Source organism: Engraulis encrasicolus, chromosome 15, assembly GCF_034702125.1.
Source record: "Engraulis encrasicolus isolate BLACKSEA-1 chromosome 15, IST_EnEncr_1.0, whole genome shotgun sequence".
Classification (NCBI taxonomy): domain Eukaryota; kingdom Metazoa; phylum Chordata; class Actinopteri; order Clupeiformes; family Engraulidae; genus Engraulis; species Engraulis encrasicolus.
The window spans coordinates 46,435,169-46,448,620 of NC_085871.1; the positions used below are offsets into that span (position 1 = coordinate 46,435,169).

The 13,452-nt window shown below is 47.7% G+C and overlaps 1 long non-coding RNA gene across 2 annotated transcripts; it reads right to left on the reverse strand.

Annotated features, from left to right (window-relative positions):
* Nucleotides 1-9,512: 9,512 nt before the first annotated feature.
* Nucleotides 9,513-13,126, reverse strand: LOC134464113 (uncharacterized). Of its 2 annotated transcripts, none has more exons than XR_010037842.1 (4): nt 11,813-13,126; nt 10,864-10,948; nt 10,315-10,397; nt 9,513-9,724 (listed from the first exon to the last, which is right to left on the reverse strand). It is a non-coding gene; the product is annotated as an uncharacterized LOC134464113 (long non-coding RNA). The 2 variants fall into 2 exon arrangements; XR_010037841.1 differs by having other exon boundaries at nt 10,835-10,948.
* Nucleotides 13,127-13,452: the final 326 nt, after the last annotated feature.

Here is a 13,452-nt window from a genome sequence, read left to right on the forward strand (position 1 = left end):
TGTTCTCGCTTGCACACCACATGCCGGCGACGTAGCTGGTTTCTGTTGCCGCCATGCCGGTTGCCTGCCGCCGATACCAGCGGCATGCCCTGTTTCAGGATGTAACTGGTACAGCGCTGCTGCGTTACCTCTATTCCCAGTCTGGTGACTGTTTTGTTTGGCCATGGGATGATCTCGCCTGGGGCTGGGACTGCTTGTGCGTGCCGATGGCGTTTTCGCCACGAGGGCTGCTTCTACCGTGTGTGCATGATTACACCCTGTCCGATGTGTTCAACTTTGTTCATCGTCTGGGGTCTGCTCCACAACGTCCCTTTGGGTTTGTGTGATCTCGCCTGAGGCTAGAACTACTTGTGAATCCCGCTGGTGCTCCCACCACTGCGGCTATTCCTATTTTATGTGGAGGGTTCCGTCACGCCTTCTGTTCTGAACACTCCTCCGGGATCTTCAGACCTTTGCACGTAGCCTCCCTGAGTTGTTTTCTGGCCATGGGTGTTTTCCGCCCTGTAGGCTGCTCCACTACCGTCGACGCGTGCGCTACTGCGCCTGCTATGGTGTGTTGACGGGGTCCAGACATCCTGCCGTTCTTCTGTGCGCATAGGTTACACAGTGGCACTACATGCTTGCACAATTTGTGCCCTTGCGTGGCTGTACGGCGTGAGTGTTCCCGCTCGTCCGCTGTTCCCTACCTCTCTCCGTTGTCTTACGGCTGTTGACCACCGTCCTAATGTGTCATTCTGGCTGTGGGCGTTTCCGCCTGAAGGCTACTTGACGCCGTCGCCACTTGTGCAGCTATGGCAGCTACGGTACGTTGTGGTGGTCCTGTGCATGAGTGATCTCGCTCTGGCTACTGTTATCTCTGTCCTACGACTGTTTAGTGTCGTCCTCCTGGGTGTTTGGCCGCTGGTGGTTTCGCCTGTGGGCCTCTTGATGATGCCACCGGCGCTTACGCCTTGACGGCTGCTGCAGGCTGATGTGTGGGCCTTGGTACCTTTGTGATGGTATCGGATGTGCATGGTTTGCATGATTGCATTGCAGTGAGTGGTCCAGCTCCCTGTCCTGCGGCCTGGCTTGCTTTTATTCATCGCCTTGCGACTGGTACGAGTCGTTATCCAGGCTTTGGTTGGCAGTGGCCGGTTTCGCCCGTTGGCTTCTTGAGCACACCAGGGCACCCGCGCCGTCATGGCTGCTGCCGCTGTTGGAGTGACTTCGCTCCAGATCATGCTATGTGGCTCGCTACTCTTCACCATGTTGGCCGTGGGCGGTTCCGCCTGTCGGCTCCTTGAGTGTGCCGTTGGTGTCTACGCCTCTACGGCTGCTGCTGCTGTGTGGGAGTGGTTCCGCTCCGTGCCCTATTTTTTGCTTGTCTGCATTATCATTGGACTGTTACGCGTCATCCTCTGGGGCCTGTTTGGCCGTGTGCGGCTTCACCGTGGGCTGATTGTGGTTGCCGTTGGTGCCCTCGCCACTTCGGCTGCGGCTGCTATATGCGTGTGATTCCGCTCTGCCTCCTATTGTCCGCTTTTGCCCACTGCCCTATGGCTGGCGCATCGTCCTTCGGACCTTGCAGGGCCTTTGGCTGTTTCGCAACTCGCGGGCGAGTGCGCCCTGTGTCGTCTCGTGCCTTCTCTGGGCCTGGCTGTTGCCATTCCCGCCTGGCCTGTTGCACATTTCTATTGCGGTGGCTGCACCTGCTGCTTGGCAGCACGTGCCACCCTGCCCTCTCTCCGGGTGTGTCTGCCCATGGAATTGCGTACTCTCTGCCAGGGCTTCGGAGAGCCTGACTGTCTTCGTCGGGCGGACGGCCCTCTCCCTCTGTACCAACGCCCCCTACAGGGCTCTGTGTGTGTTGTGGCTGGCCGTATTCGTATGTGGCTGACCGTATGCGCTTTGCGCTCAGGTTTGGGGATCAGATTTTGGCCGGCATACTGGAGGCCTCCACCTATGGCCTTGATTCCTTCCTGGGTATTAACCCGGTTCTGGACGCTCTACTTGCCTCACCAGTTCAGGTATTGAGCCTGGGGGCACACTGCCCCGGCCGCAATGTCACGGCGCAGATGTGTTCGTCTGCGGGAGTTGTGATGCAACATTGCGTGCGGCACGCAAGGGTGCTCAGTGCCCCATGTCTTGTTGGCTGTCTCTCGCCCACCCTGGGCCGTTGTGGCCCGGCCGCGATGTCACGTCGCAGATGTGTTCGTCTGCGGGAGTTGTGATGCAACATTGCGTGCAAGGTCTTGAGCCTGGGGGCACACTGCCCCGGCCGCAATGTCACGGCGCGGATGTGTTCGTCTGCGGGAGTTGTGATGCAACATTGTTTGCGGCACGCCAGGGTGCTCGGTGCCCCATGTCTTGTTGGCCGTCTCTCGGCCACCCTGGGCCGTTGTGGCCGACCCGCCTGCCCGGGCCTGCCTCTCTGACTCTTGGTTGCAGGCCTATGTGTCCGGGGTACTGGGCAAGGTTTTGCCCAACCGGACCATGGCACGGTGATTGCTGTGGCTTGCGCAGCACCCCTGTCTGAGCCATACTGGGGGGCCCTCTGCTTGCTGCCAGCGATCCCTGGACGCCCCTTTGGTCCGTCCACTTGCTGCGCTGTGGTGTAGCCTTCTGGGCGCTGCGGTTCCTTACATGTGGTTTTATTCCACTCATGTTGCCGTTCCCGTCATGACGTGGGCTTTGCCCCGTTCTCGACTTGCGGCCTCCTAGACCGCCGTCTCAAGGTCTCCTGCTGCTGGCATCCTACGTGCTTGCCGGCATTGGACGCGCTCCTTCGTGACGCTGTACTCCTTCCAGGTGTTGGTGTGTGTGTGTGCCGACCCCGGCATCCTGCATCGTTTCCCTTGGCCTCCGCTTGCTGTGGCCTCTTGAGGTATGGGTACGTGGTCTTGCCTGCGCCATGTCCCAATGCCGCAGACTGTTCTGCATTGTCTCCGGCTGCTTACTCTGCCTTTGTCCGTGGTGGTGACACTCGCCTTGGTCTTGGCGTACGCTTGCGGACATCGTACAGGACTCTGTTGCTGACCTTCTTTTCCTGTGTTCCGCCTCATCCATGGAGGCTGGACCCGGAGGTGGTACCGAGCCGTCTGGTACGGCTACAGGGTGGTGCGGTTGGACCTTTTGCTTCCCCACCAGGTTGGCGCTGCCCCTGTGGTTCTCACTTTGGCAGCCCGTGGGCCCTTTAGACCAGGTTGCACTGGCTCGCATGTGGCCTATGGTACGTGTGAAGGCGTATGCAGTGCGGCCTCCTGGGCATCCGGCTGCGCCTTCACCAGGTTTTATTGTCTTGATGTCGTCCCACATTATCCTGTGGCGACTGCGGTGGCTTCAGGTCCGTCTCAGTAGCACTGACGACGGTTGGGCACTCCTCATGACTTTGTTGGTATTGGTCATCCATGTGCTGTAAGCACCGCCTCTGGCGGTCAGGAGGAACGATATAGAACGAAGGTTATGTATATAACCACGGTTCTATGAGTTCCGGATGACCGCCAGAGCTTGGCTGTCACTCGGAGTGTACACGAGAAATTTTGCCAAGAGGACATTTCCTGGGTGCGTTGCTCTTTTGACCCCGACCCCGGGGTCACCGGGTGACGTCACCCAGGTCACAAGTGAATTTGTTGTTACTAAGTACTCGACCTGCACTGACGTGCATGGATATCCATGTGCTGTAAGCACCGCCTCTGGCGGTCATCCGGAACTCATAGAACCGTGGTTATATACATAACCTTCGTTTTTTTGGGGTTTTTTTGCAAGATGTGTTGATTACCTTGTTATTAAGCTTCTGATGGCGCGCGCGCGCGCGTGTGCACACACACACACACACAGAGTTGCTTGTTACACAGCACAACCAGTAATAAAATGAAAGTGAAACGTGTTGGGGTTTGAAAGTGTTTTTTTTTGTGCAAGAGGTGTGGATTACCTTGCCAACTATTAAGCTTCTGATGACACACCGGGTTTCCTACCTTCAATGCTTCTGTGATGAATTGGCTGGCCTTCTCAAGGTCACTACAGGCTTGTTTGTGACTGGCATCAACATGGTGGAAAATGGCATTTATCTACAAGCAAATGCATATAGGCAGAGATTGGGGTTGGTTGTCACATTTATTCCTTTACTTAAACCTTATATTGCAGGAAAACCATTTCTATACCAATCCAATGTTTCATGCGTCAGGTAAATTTGTAGGCCTCTATATGAGGCGGAGTTTCTGATGACCCACAGGATTTCCTACCTTCAATGCTTCTGCGATGAATTGGCTGGCCTTCTCAAGGTCACTACAGGCTTGTTTGTGACTGGCATCAACATGGTGGGAAACAACATTGATCTACAAGCAAATGGAAATTGGGGTTGGTTGTCACATTTACTTAAATCTAATATTGCAGGGAAATCTATACCAATCCAATGTTTCATGTGTCAGGTACATGGGTAGGCCTGATAGACCAAGTCATAGATCCCATATAATTCCTCAATTCATGGTTTTGTGGAGCTGGAAGGCCAAAATGTGTAAATAAACAAACAAATGAATTATTACTTCAAAATGCAGCCATAAGCCATGAAAGTTTAACATTAATTATGAAATTGTGGACATATATCAACCTTTTCATGATATTCTAATTATATGGCCAGTGTAGAATGAGCTGTTACGCAAATGTGACAACAAACCAACACCATTAGGCCTACGGTGTTAATTCTGGGGTTAGTCTTTCTCAGGGAGCCCTGATTTTCCAGTCACACTACAACTAAGAGATGGGATAATAATATTTTCCACTCACCTCATACTCCATTGGTGCAAGGAATGTAGCCTGGTCCTGACCATCCCATAATACTACCATTTCATTTCGGTGGAGCCAATCCTTTGGCGGAAGTACGTGGATGGCTCGCGAGGCTACAAGGAATGTGCCTTCGCTGGGACTTCAAGACATCCGAGTAGGGGCTCTAAAAATGTTATGTTAAAGGTTGAATACCTTGGAAATTAGACTACATGAACAGATAGCATTGGCCTACTAAGTCTATATCACCAGATTGTCGTTTACATCCACTGTTCGCAACACGTTTAGATTAAGCCCGCTATCTCTAAAAGCCTGCTCATAATTTAATTTCACCCCAGAACGTGGGCAGTGATAGTGGTACTGGTCCACCAGACCACACACGGCAGATTTCACCCACCTTTCAGCCGAGTATATTGCTGCCTTTGGTTGCAGCTGGGACAGCGAGACTACAACTCTGCAAAGGAAGCTGGCTTATCAAAACGGCACTATCAAAAAAGTGAGTATAACGTGGCTTAGGGAAACACACGGTAACGTTTGCAATTTAGCTGTTTTTGCAGGGTCGTCTTACAGGACTTGCTCAAAGAGGTTGGATATTTAATAAAGAGGACTCGAAACACGCCCACTCAATGCAAAAGCGAGTGCTCAAAATTCGGTCTCCTAAGGGGGCGTTGTCCCTCCTTCTTCTTCTCTTTTCGTGGTGTTTGCACACGACGGGTGCTACCGCCATCTACAGCGCTAAGGGGACTTCATTGATTCTCAACCTCAGGACTCCGAAGGTCTCCTAACCGAAGGTCTCCTAAAGGGGCGTTCACCCGACATAGGGTGCATCCCAATATGTGTCCTTGCCTCCTCCACTTGTGCTTGTCTCCTCGTCCCGCCTCCTGGCCCCTCCTCCGTGGAGAAAACGATAAAGTTTCCCAGCTGTCAGCCAAGCCACGACAACTTTTGAGGGACTGTTTTTCATTCACCATCCAAATTGCAAATGAGAAAAAGACTTTACAATTGAGCTTTTGCAAGATATTGAAATATAATGCTGTTGTCAGTGATGTCATCATGACGAGAAGCAAGTGGAGGAGGCAAGGTCGCATATTGGGATGCACCCATAAAGTGGATACCGGAAAAGAAACAAAATGACGCTTCTTGTTAGATCGAGGGTGCATCCCAATATGTGACCTTGCCTCCTCCACTTGCTTCTCGTCATGATGACATCACTGACAACAGCATTATATTTCAATATCTTGCAAAAGCTCAATTGTAAAGTCCTTTTCTCATTTGCAATTGGGATGGTGAATGAAAAACAGTCCCTCAAAAGTTGTTGTGGCGAAGCTGACAGCTGGGAAACTTTATCGTTTTCTCCACGGAGGAGGGGCCAGGAGGCGGGGCGAGGAGACAAGCGCAAGTGGAGGAGGCAAGGACACATATTGGGATGCACTCCTACTTTCTTTGACTTGCTTGCGCGAGTTTGCTTCTTCTACGAATCAATCCACAAGCGCTGCTCCGGGGTTATTTTCGCCAGTGTTTAGCGCCTCCTGCTGGAAACTCCAAGGTCCGCTCCACTCCCAATGAATAATAATGACAGACAGACCTCTAAATTAATACCTGCCAATTAGACAAATGTTGGTGATATTTCACTTTGACTAGTAGAATAGATTTGACACATTCGTGAGACTGTATTTGGCTAGTAATGAAAGTGAAAAAGCGAAAGTTATTACAGTAAAACTAACATCCACTATTGGCTGGTGATGAAGAAAGTTGATTTCACTGATGATAATAATAATAATACACAAGTACCCTGGAATGCGCTTTGTAGTCCTATCACCGGAAGTAATCAAACTACTGTAGGCCTATCTTACAGTGTTAATATTTTGTGAATGGAAAAAATCACAAAATACTGTAGGCCTACAGCTTTATGAAAACATACAATAGAATTATTAGAAGTGAAGGGAAATGGATTAGCATAGTCTCTGCAACACAAAAAGACAACCATAACCTCTGTTTCCATCAGGCTTGTAGGCCTACGGAATTCAGAATTTCTGAATTAAATTCAATTCAGGAAGTGGAATCGAATTTGAATTGAATTTGAATTACAGGAAATGGAATTCGGAATTGAAACTCACTGCAATTCAGGAAGTGGATGAACACATAACTTTTGTGTTTTCAAAATAATAAAATAAAACAATTAAATAACAGTGTAACTAAGTACAATAGCATTAACAAAAATATAGTTTTTTAGTATGAGCAAAACATTGGGGATTGATGTTTGTTTTCGTTTTACAACCTAAAACAGAACAAATCATAAACAGGGAAACCGAAACGAAATTTGAACAGTGACAAACAGTCACCCTGACAAAGACCTTGTGTCGAAACGCGTCGGGCAGTCTATTTGCCGTTGTACTATTAAAAAATAAGAAAACGGAGTGCCACAGTTTCCTGCTCTTCAATTTTTTGATGTCAACTTTATCCACACACTGTTAGAGCACCCGTGTCAAAAGATCTGGATCCATGCAGCGCTTCCGTCTTTTCTTTTTTTCTGAAATTTGAACAGTATTTTGCGTTTATTGGTTTTCTTGGGATGTTGGGATGTTGAATGAAGAAATCTCCACCAACATTGTTCTGCCTAGGCTGACAGGGTGGAAACTGTTTTCTCCACGGAAGCGTCTGTGAAGGGCCATTCCACAAGCGCAAGTCGAGGAAGAGAGTTTAGATAATGGCGTGTATTACAGGCTGCACTCTGTCTCTCATCAACCGTATCTCACTCATTTCGTGAAGCATTCTCGAAAAAAATAGATTAATTTTCGTGGTGCATTCACGTTATTGCCCGCCTTTCGTAAAGTCTTCACGAAAATAATAATTAATTTTCATGCTGCCTATTCACTTGAATTGCTCGACTGTTGCCTAGCGACCCTCTAGTTTGATGCCCTTTCGGTAGCCTACCGTCACATGGTAATCAAACATTTCAAACAAGCAATTTAGGGTTAGGTTTAGGGTCAAGGTTAGGGTTAAGGTTAGGGTTAGGTTTAGGGTTAAGTAGGGTTAAGGTTAGGGTTAGGTTTAGGGGACATAAGGCGTAAGTACCGAAAAGGCGTCGAATTAGTGAGTCCCGAGTGTATCAGCAGTGTTCTGTCAGCACCCCCTCCCCGCCCCTGCAGACCTTTGGATAACCATAGCAGCCGTTTTTCGTGGTTGGGCAACGAAATGCTGCCTATTCATTTTAATTGCCTGACTGCTGCTATGGTTATCCAAGCGCCTGCAGGGGCGGGGAGGGGGTGCTGACAGAACACTGCTGATACACTCCTTACGCCTTATGTCATACGACCCTAAACCTAAACCTAAACCTAACCTTAACCCTAAACCTAACCCTAACCTTAACCCTAAACCTAACCCTAAATTGCTTGTTTGAAATGTTTGATTACCATGTGACGGTACCAAAACCATGTGACGGTAGCGAAAGGGCGTCAAACTAGTGGGTCGCTAGGCAGTAGTCGGGCAATTCAAATGAATAGGCAGCGTTTTGTTGCTCAACCACGAAAAACGGGCAATAACGTGAATGCACCACGAAAATTAAAGTTATGTTTTTCATGAGTACTTCACGAAATGCGTGAGATACGGTTGTATGACAGATAGAGGTAGCCTAGAGCAGTGTTTCCCAACCAAGGGTACGTGTACCACAAGGGGTACGCGGGCACACCTCAGGGGGTACGCGGGGGGGGGGGGGGTATAATAGCAAGTATATGGAGTATAGTCACATTGGTATATAGAGCATGAGTGAGAGGGGTACTTATCATATGACAAAATTGCTTAGGGGGTACGCAGGGCAAAAAAGGTNGGGAAACACTGGCCTAGAGGTCGGTCGGATGGAGACGTCTAGCACCTTTCACAAATGTTCGCCTACAGTAGCTTAAGTAGTAGCCTAATGCTGATGTGGCATGCAGAAATAGCAACCAGATACGCCTAAACTGTGGAGGAGACCTCACTGGCAGTTCCCAGGAATGGGGCACCTAAGTCTCCAACCCTTCCGGTCGCCTCATGGGGCTGGAGATCGGGATTTGAATGACTGAAACCCAATGGGAAATAAAATGCTAAAATCGTATCTACTCTGTCATGTGCCCTGAATCACACATATGTTGTACCTCTTAATAAAAGATCATTTTTAATGTGAGTTTCGACTGATTTTGTTAACAAACTGCTGAGAAATCACTGTGAAAAAGCAGGTAAGTATTTGGACTACACCTCACCCCACACTATTTAAGTCGCGCATGTGACGTCACCACAGCATCTCCACCTGCAAACTCACCTGAGAGCAAGCCAACTGTTTCTTCATGAAGATGCCTTCTTGCTTTGTGCCACAGTGTGAACACTATTCCCCAAATGCTCGGTGTTCTTTCTACCGGTTTCCCACAGAGAAAAAAGCAAGGAATAGATGGATAAAAGCGGTCAGGTGAGATATACCTCCTAACTTGCAGTCTGTAAATTACCAGATAAGCCAGTGTCAGCCACATGGCTGCATAACCTCATCCTGACCTATTCCAGATTCAGAGTAAAATATTACATTATTCCCAAATAAATAATACATGCCCTGAACACATGTCTAGTCCAATACACACCAGTTGTAACACTGCACTACACATAAGCCTATCTATGGCCATAGGAAGCTGTAACACAATAATCACACTTTCTGCTCAGATAAAATGAGATTGAAGTAAATGATCACAGAGACATATTATTTCACATTCTTCACTTTAATGAACCACAAGCATCAGCATTTTATTGAAACACAAACATTAAAAACAAGCTAAATAAAAGCACTGCAGCATGCTCAAAAAGCAAAAACAAAGACATACAGCCATGACTGTGAAAAAAAACCAATATGAAATAATATAATATAGCCACAGGCCAGCCATGTCCTGGATCTGATCCCCACTCAACTCCGAAGCCCCTGGTGCAGCTCTGCTGGGCCCTGGTTCATCTATACAAACATTAACCAACATGAATTAAGGTGCCGTTTCCACGTAGCTGGATATTTTTATATGTGGATATTTTTTCTCCTGCTTGTATTGGTTTTGGCCTTCCGTTTCCACGTAGCAGATATTTAAAAATCCAGGTGCAGGAGGAAAAAATAGCAGGAGAAAAAAATATCCTGTTTAGGGGTCTGAAACGCATTTGTTACAATGGAGGATTTTTTTAATCCATATGTTGCATTCCACGTAGCAGGACAAAAAATACCCTGCTACGTGGAAACAGCACCTTAGTTACAAGAAAGAAAAATCACAAAAAGACACATGGAAAAGGGAAAGAGATGCTACCGTCATCTTAAAACATGTAATTCTAGTGACTATCCACAGGCATGTACAGAAAGACAAAGAAAAGTGAAAAGTGTAAGCATGCACCTTACCATTATACTGTAAATGTAACAACACATCTATGACTGCTCCGGCTATGTCTCCCACTAAGCAGTGAGAATAATCAGTGTGTATGGGATAGGAGGGCTACAAATGGCTTTAGTAATGCTTCGTCAGTAGGACAGCAATATCAAAAACATTTGTAGGGCATTCATACCATTGTGCATTCCACTAACAACCACTGTCCAGTCTGCAAAGCTCCCTGCACCAATGGTGGAGGTCATCAGCCGCCCATGGGTTCTGTAATAACACAAACTGACAACTGAAAATCCACAGAAAAAATGGGAATCATATACTCATGAACGGCGTAACGTTTTCCATGAGCGTTACGCCCATTTGTGGGGGAAAACAACCCATGCAAGTCAATTGGTGATGTTGGGGTTTAATAAATGAAAGATACGGACCTGTAGACTAGCGTTGTTCACGCGCAACATGCTGAAAACGTGTTGTGTTGCCGGCTGTTCAAATAATAGAGCCAAACAGCGTGGCTGAAGCATGGACTGTGTTCATTTAGACAAGTCGATGTAGCATGTAAGTTGATGAGACATTCGGTTTGTTTTCACCCATAAAGTGGCGTAACGCACATTTACGAGCAAAGTACCCGGATGGTCGATCATGAGTATAGGGTCACAGCAAAGGCAAGGCACACTTCAAATCACATGGTATTCCATAAACACCTTCACATTTAACTCCTGCTGATCCTCACCAACTTGGGCGTTGTGCAGTCTGTGCTTTGGCATTGCATTCGTCCTGGTCACGGCCTCCCCCTCAAATACCCCATGCTGGTCCTACTATACAAAGGAGACACGTCAATGCAATTGCATATTAGATGTGTGTGTGTGCGCACGCCCGTGTGTGTGTGTGCCTGAACAGGGATTTGGTAGTCAACATGTGCATATGTCTAACTGTACATATGTGTACACGAGGGTGGAAACACACCGGCATATACAGTAGAGATGCACCGGTTCCGGATCGGAAAAGGCAGGATAATAGGGTTTTTCACAGGATCCGGATCCGGCAGGATCTTAAGCAGTGGATCCGGTAGTTACCTAAAAATCGGGATCTGGTGCATCTCTAATTTTTATGTAGCCTAGGCTTTTCAGTCAGTCTTTTGTAGCCTTGGCCGTAAAGTTGAAAGGGTTGAATAAAATTTGATTTTTCTTTAAAGAAGACAATTGCACGACTACGCCACCAGGGGACTCTCACCCCTAGAGTATTACCCAGAACACACTTCAATGTGGACACGCAAGGTTCGTAGACTAATGACACCAGAGACCAAAGTTAGAAAAATACAAAATGGTATACTTTATTTTTATTACAATTGCCAATGTCTTTAAAAAGGTACCGTTCACAACATTAAATCACTCACTCAACACTTTCACTCACACAGTAATTGACAGGACGTGTATGGGAGCTAGGAGGGGAGGACCAAAATGAACAGGGCTGAGGCCTGCCAGCAGGGGGCCAGCTACTGAGAAATGAAGGAGGGCTTACACCATGCAAACACACGTGACACACTCACTACAAATCAAACTAAAGAAAATAAAGAAAACTCACAGCACAGCAAACCAATGGAAAATAAGTAAATAAATCAAAATCACTGCAAACACTAAACTACAAGAAATTCAAACTGGCATACGTGATCACATACATACGCAGGAAATACCACCACCTTTGGGATCTACTGCCACCCTGCTTTGGGCACTCAGCACCTGTAAAATAAAGAAGAAGAGGAGAGGTAAGGGGAGGGTCAGAATACAACACAAATAAACAAGAAATGACTCAATCACGCCAGTTACAGACTAAGGGGAGGGGAAACTGGATCATTGATGATCCGCAGCTGACCTAAGCCTCCCACCAGAGTTAACATGCACTTAACAAACAATTGTTTGCTACTACACAGGGAAGGTGTAGGCGTGATTGGTCTCAAACAAAAATGAATATAAATAAGGCGCTTGTAGCCTTAAATGAAATAAACAAATGGTACAAAAGAAAAGCGATTAATCGAAAATAAAGTACAACACAGGCCCAATAATAAGACAGCCCACTGGCTATCTACAGCTATGGCAAAAAGGGCCTCCTGCCAGTGGTGGAACTTAAGCAGGACAAAAACAAAACAAAATCCCTCAACTTAGTAACCCAAAAAGGAAAGGATCCCCACACACACACACAAATTGACGAACACAACCACACACACACACACACACACACACACACACACACACACACACACACACACACACACACACACACACACGTTCACACTGCAAATGTTAAAAAGCGATAAGGCCGTTTAAAGTGCTTTAGTGGTTGGTGTTTCAGTCACGGCTCTCGTAGTGCAGGCGGCTAGTTCAAGGTTACACCAGCCAGCGAAGCAGCACTCAGTAGAATTTGGCGTTGGCAAGAACAGCAGCAGCAACAGAGCAAAACCGGCAACACCTAGAGAGTACAATGAAACGCCTGATTAACACTATGCATAATAAACGCGGAGTAGGGAAAAATCGAAAGGATGGCACGTACCAGGTGATTCACAACTTCGCCTACTCCCAGCGAAATGCGTAGACTTCAGAGCATCAGTGCTTCATTAGCGACGGCACAAGCACATTTGGGAATTCACCGTGCACGACATGCACCGCTGGGCACGACCATAGAAAAGGTTCAATCACTGGCAGAGAAGTCGCCTCGCAAAGTTGAGCATTTGCTGACCGAGACCGCAGAGCCAAGCGGTGGGGACACTGAGAAAGTAACCAGATTCGGTCATGATCGCAATACATGAAAAAGGTAAGCAGAATAACAGGAAGATCAAAACGCAATCGTGCTTACCAGCCACAAGCAAACAGGAAGGGGTGTGACAGGACCCGGCAAGGTGAGGGGGGACGGATTGTCGCGCCTCCCGAGTTCAAAGTTACCCACAAATAAATAGGGTGGCAACGCACTCCATTGGCTAAGCCCAACACAGAGCACTTGACTCAGTGCGTCTCGCTACACTTTCATAACCCCAATCACTGCATGGAGTGAAAGCCCTTTGGAAGTGGCCGTTGCAGGCAGTTTGTCAGTAAGAGAAAGAGTCTAAAAAATAGTTTGAGCCAACAAAATAAAAAGGGCCCACGTGTGCGAGTAGACCATGTGTTTCAACCCTTTCGTAGGATCCGGTATCCGGTTCCGGATCCGGCAGGATCTTAAGCAGTGGATCCGGTATCCGGCAGGATCCAAAAAATCAGGATCCGGTGCATCTCTAATATTAGGCCGTAGGGTGACAGCCCTTTTCGTTCAACCTCGCTCCACAGCTTCCGAA